This window comes from Pteropus vampyrus, unplaced genomic scaffold (assembly GCF_000151845.1).
Source record: "Pteropus vampyrus isolate Shadow unplaced genomic scaffold, Pvam_2.0 Scaffold1143, whole genome shotgun sequence".
Lineage (NCBI taxonomy): Eukaryota > Metazoa > Chordata > Mammalia > Chiroptera > Pteropodidae > Pteropus > Pteropus vampyrus.
The window spans coordinates 14,209-20,348 of NW_011889924.1; the positions used below are offsets into that span (position 1 = coordinate 14,209).

At 39.9% G+C, this 6,140-nt stretch overlaps 1 pseudogene; it reads right to left on the reverse strand.

Annotated features, from left to right (window-relative positions):
* Positions 1–31: 31 nt before the first annotated feature.
* Positions 32–2,658, reverse strand: LOC111734412 (annotated as a pseudogene).
* Positions 2,659–6,140: the final 3,482 nt, after the last annotated feature.

A 6,140-nucleotide genomic window follows, 5' to 3' on the forward strand; every position in this document is an offset into this window, starting at 1 on the left:
AACAAATTTTAAACTGTTACAGGAGATAAATATAAACATGTAAATAAAAAAAAGTTCCTTGTTTATTTTCACCCCAAATTTCCTTCTATATTCAGTAACAAAATGTTTACTTTTCAAAAGTATATGACAGCTATTTGTACAAATTTCCCACTTTAACAAAAAATTTACTTTTCATTTTATAATACACAGGTTAGGTATTAATGATGCAACTTTAAATGGAACAATGTAATGTCAAAACCTGTGTTGTTTTATTGTAACTAGAGAAGACTTAAGGCTAGCACCATATCATATCTTACTGAAGCATACATACCGTCATGCCCTGTGCTAGTCAGTACAGCCATGGTGTCAATATTAGGTGGCATTCTTCATTCCTCTGAATTTTCTCCTTCAATCTTGGAAATACCAGGGACATCAGAGGAAAGTTCACTCAGTATTCTTCTATAAAGGGTATTCGTGAAAGGGTTTATTTCTCTATGTTTATGAGATTTGATTATACCTTCTGATTCTGTAGATTCATTTGTCTCTCCAATTTCTTTTACCTGAACAATTCGTAGCTGTGGCAACTGAATAACCAATGGCTGCGGTGTCTCAATTACTCCCTAAACATGTACAGTTTGGCCTGAGAGCAGCTGCACTGGATTTATAGCTAGGAAGCTACTTCTGGTATCTGATCTAGCTACAGAAACCTGAGCTAAAGCAGAGATTGAATTCTGATCAGTCTGCGTATGAGAAGATTCACTCTCTGTCACAGAATGTTACACAGAATCTGTTCCATCTTGCTGGGACTCAATTGTTTCCATGGTCATTTGGCTTAATATGTTTTTTTTTTCTCCTGCACATTTGCTCATTATTAAGACATTTGTAATCAGTGCTTTGCTCCTTACCAGTACCCTTTTTCATTTATCCTGCCATGATGGGTTTTCTGTAGTGGACCACCTCACTGATTACAGAGAGGAGATGTTGGGGATGATGAACCCACTGCCCACTAGGAGCAGTGTCACTGCCCAGCAACACTGCACAGGTGGCCTCCAGTCAGCTCTGATGCGCAGCCCTGCTTCTACCTAGTCAGGACCTGTAGCAGTCATTTTTTATGCTGTTGTCACACACTGGACATTAACATTATTTGAGTCTTTGTCTTAATGTTTTTTATCTCCTCGTTAGATAGGACAAAGGTCTCAAAATCTGGACAGTTCTTACTAAATGCTATGCTTGCTGAATGCTAAAATGTAGCACAGTATTTTGCAGATGCCGCTGCAACCAGATGAGCTTAACTGGAATTGCAAGCAGATAATTTTTGTCAAAGAAGAAACAAACATGTAAATAACCAAATACTGTATAAAGGCAGTGTCTAAGCCTCCTTTCCTGGAGACAGAGCTTTGGATGTCAATCTCCTGTCTCTTTTATTTGTTGCAAGTAAATAAAACTACCTAATGACAACCACAACTATGTCTCATTCTTGAATAGAACATCTCAAGCAGTGAACCCCTTAAGTTCAATAACATCCTGACCACTAACACTTCCAAGTATTATCATCATTCTTGTCTCATAATAAACTTTAAACTTATTATACTGAACATCTTCATACTTATTTCACTTTTAAACTTATCCCAAGTCCAGCTTAATGCTGTGTCTTACAGTGAAACATACCCTTTTCCAAGCTGGTGAACTTCAAATCCTAATAGTCATCTGTAGATGCAAATGAATGTTCAGCACTCTCCCAGATCAGGTGAAAGTGAGCTGTTTTCTTGAGGGCAAATCAGCTTCTCCATACTAAAGATGTTAAGCTGCTAAATCCTGTAGCAACATGCACCTTTACTGTGACTTGTACTAAGAGGCTTTCTGGTATCATATGGAAGAACTAAGTTTTCAGTCTTACCGTTAACAATATAGGTGACCCTTCTCCTTGTGTATGGGGTACTGGGAGAGCTGTATTAATCCAAGAGTTTGTTGATACTCTTAATCTCAGGGGCCTTTAAAGAGGTGAATCGGAATGTAGTAGTGTGGAAAAGATAAGATAATGCCCTCTGAGGGGAAACAAGACTCCAAAGCTTGGAGATTCAATTGTTCAGAACTCAGTGCATCAGAAAGGAGGTCTTCATGGAACCTGAAGATTGCTCAGGTAGATAGAGGAAACATCTGGGTTTGAATTTATCACACTCATGCAAGGTGTTGCGGGACACAATAGGAAGATTCAACTTCTATAATTCTTCAACAGCTGAAGCAGTTGAAGGATAAGGCCAAAGCTGCATTTAGAGGGATGGTTCGATTTCTCTTTTTCACACTTTCGATTTTTTTGGAAGTGTGAAATCTGGGTCAGTTTCTGTAGGAGTCAGAGCAGGGGCTTTGGTAAGACTGAGAGGTATTTGAAAGGGGGTATGAAGAAGCAAGTAGTTTAAGGGATATAAGAGTCTGGCATGAAGTACAGAGTATTATTCATCCTGGACATTCTTCCCTTCAGCACACAACATTTTGAAATGCAGGCCATATTGAAAGGTGAAGACAGTGGTAGGAGTATCCAGGAGAGGGAGGATCATGTATAGAATCCATCATTGTCCTGCCGAAAGGAAATTCTGAGTGCAGCAGTAAGAGATTGCATATAGTCAACATGGACTACTCATTGTTTATTTCAAATAAAAATCTAGAGGAATTCTTCAGTGACTCAGTAGTTATAGATGTTTTCAATGTAAACTGGTTCTCTAATATATGAATCAGGTTTCCAAGTAATCATTGGAGATAAAATTTTGTTTTTGAAAATCAGTGTATCACGTCCGTTGGGGATTGAGATGGGTTTCACTCATTCAGAAGAAAGATACATTTTAAGATCTTTGGACTCTTAAAAATGTGAACTCAGGCATTGTTAGACGTCTGAGAAGTCGTATCTGACAATTGAAGTTGGAAAAGGCTGGATAGAGACTAACTTATACATCATTCTGGTGAGAAAAGAACCTACCCACCACTCCCAATCCCAGTAGTTAAAACTCCAGAATCGGGGGGCTGAGTAAACAGATTACTAATATTAAGGAGAGACTAAGAGATGAGCTGCATTCTCATCAATTCCATATCTGTCGCAGAAAACTAGAAAAGAAGCAGAGGCTGCTCAAGTCTTAAGTGTGGGCTTTGGTTTTTTATAAGAACATTCAGCTCATATGAATAGTCTAGAAATGAGTGAGGGTTTCAGGAAGAAAGGTCATGCTGTTTCCTGGAGGTGCTCATAATATTTCCCTTCAGAATGTCATGGTGACTGACGGTGAGCCACTTGGGGGTTGATTCACCTGTATCTTCCCTGATTACCTTGACTTTAGCCTAGACAACTTCCTCAGCACACTATAAAACAATCCCTTTTGATTCAGAACCACTGCTACAAAAACTTCAAAGTATCCATGGCAGGTTCTCTCTGCTTTCAGGAAGAAGAACAATATGGAATCCCAAGAGAGCTTTCTCAGCCAGGTGTGCAGAAGCTAGGTCTCTCCTAGGTCCTTTAGCTTCCTGCTTTACTGCCAACTATTTTTTCCCCATTTTTATAGAAATATAATAGACAATTAGTCGCTTGTATTTACACTGTACAATTCAATGAGGTTTTTTTCCCCCAATTATTATTGGCATACAATAATATACCAGTTTTGGCTGTATAGCATAGTGATCAGAGATCCACATAACTCACAAAGTGATCACCCCACTAACTCTAGCACTCCTCTTCCCCCTTACATATTTATTACATTATTAACCATCTTCTCCATGCTACATTCTACATCTCCATGTCTTTTCTGCAACTATCCATTTGTACCTCTTAATCCCTTTGCCTGTTTTTTTTGTTCCCCCTAAATCTAGTATCCCTCTAAATATTCTCTGTATCTATGAGTTTATTTCCACTTTTGTTCTTATTGATTCTGTTCTTTAGATTCCACATGTACATGAAATCACGCAATATTTGTCTTTCTCTACCCAACCCATTTCATTCAGTGTAATACCATTTAGGTCCACCAAGGTAAATTCTTTTTCCATCCCCTTCCTTTTAGTGTGTGTGTGTGTCTTTTACTCTGAAGTGAGTCTCTTGTAGGCAGTATATGTAGGGGTCTTGATTTCTTATCCATTCAGCCACTCTATCTTTTGGTTGGAACACTTAATTCTTTTCCATTTGAGGTACTTGTTGACAGGAATGTAGTTATTGCTATTCTTTATTCTTTTCTGTTTTTGATACATGTTTTTTTCTTCTTAAAGAAGTCCCTCCAACATTTCCTGTAATACTGGCTTGGTGATGATAAATTCCTTTAGCTTATTTTTGTCTAGGAAGCTCTTTAGCTGTCCTTCAACTCTAAATGATAGCTTTGCTGGATAAAGTATTCTTGGTTTTAGATCCTGGGTTTTCATCATGTCAAATATTTTGTGCCAAGACCTTCTGTCCTGCATAGTTTTTTTTTTTTTTTTTTAATTTAGAAATCAGCTGCCAGGCTTATGAGTGCTTCCTTATAGATAACTGCTGTTCTCTTGCTGCTTTTAAGATTATCTCTTTGTATTTAACCTTTGCCTTTTAATGATGATGTGTCTTGCTGTGGACCTCTTTGGGTTCCTGGTTTTGGGGACTCAGCTTCCTGGGGCTTTATGTCTATTTTCTTCACTAGGTAGGGGAAGTTTTCTATCATTATTTCTTCAAATAGCGCTTCAATGTCTTGGTTTTTTTCCCAGTACCCCTATGACATAAATATTTTTACACTTAATAGTGTCCCATAGGCTGCTTAAATCATCATTATAGTCTTGGCTTTCTTCTCCCTTTTTTTTTTTTTTTGCCATTCTGATTGAGTGTCCTTGGCTTTCCCATCCTCTGTATAGGTCATTTGATCCTCTTCTTTATTCACTTTGTTTATTCCATTTAATGTACTTCTCATGTCAGATGTGTTAATTTCTGACTGGTTCCCTTTTATAATTTCCATTTCTGTTTTTATGTTTTTTATTTCTTTTTTGAAGTTCTCACTGAATTCATCTATGCTTCTCCTAAGTTCATTGAGCATCTTTATAACTAGTGTTTTGAACCCTGCATCCGTTAGATTGCTTGACTCCATTATTTCTGGATCTCTGTTCTATTTTCTCCTATGGTTTCTGCTTCTTTGTCTTCCCATTTTGCTGCCTCTCTGTGTCTGTTTCTATGTACTAAGCAAAGCTCCTAAGTCTCCCAGTCTTATTAGCGTGGTTTTGTGAAGTCGGTTGCCGGTGACACAGTCCTGAGAGGTTTTCAGCTTCAGGCCAAGTTTAGCCCTAGCCTGTGCCCCTCTGGGGCCACCTGTTAAGATTCAGCAAGCAATCCACAGATGCTGTGCTTATAGTTGCCTCAAAAGGCCACACCAAAAACCGATGCCAGCTGCCACCAGTGTGAGTCTAGGCGCTGCTCAGGAAGAGGCACCTTAGCGAGGACACACCTGGATGTGGCTTGGGTGGGGCCACGAGTTGGGGGAGGTGGAGTTTCAGGGAATCCTCTGGGTGGATCAACCTGTTATCCAGTTTGATGATGTCTCTGCTATGGTGGCATTGCGTCTGTGCACTGGGAGGAGGGAGGGCTCAGTGGAGGAACAATGGATACCACCGGCACTTCTGTACAGAGAGAGTCTCGCCTTGGCTCTCAAGCCAACTACTCAGTGTCTGCTTGTAAACCCCTGGTGCCCTCTGCGCAGCCAAACTGGCACTGGTGCTCAGAGCGATCAGGCCCGTCACCGTGAAAGTCTGCTCGCAGACACAGCCCCTTTAAGAGGCATGTGCAACTGCCGGCAGCCACTACTATGACCTCTATTCCACTTAGCCACTCGGACCGGTCAGCCTCGCGTCCTTGCACCATCCTACCTCTTCCTGTTGCAGGGTGATTTCTTAGATTTCTCCCTAGTTGTATGGCTTGTTCATCTAGATCCCAGGTGATTTTCCTTGCTGTTTTCTCCTTGTTTCTGTCATAACTTTGATTTGGTCACCAGAGGGATGAACAGAGCCTCTATCATCTGTGCCATTTTTTTCTTCCTTACTGCCAGCTTTGATAGTTGGGCAGTTATTAACAACTGCTATAAGACATCCATAAAATGTGTCCAAAATAATCTTCAAAAGGAAATGGAGACTACAAGAATGCAGGCATTCAGAATGGGGAGCAAAGCAATCTACTGTGT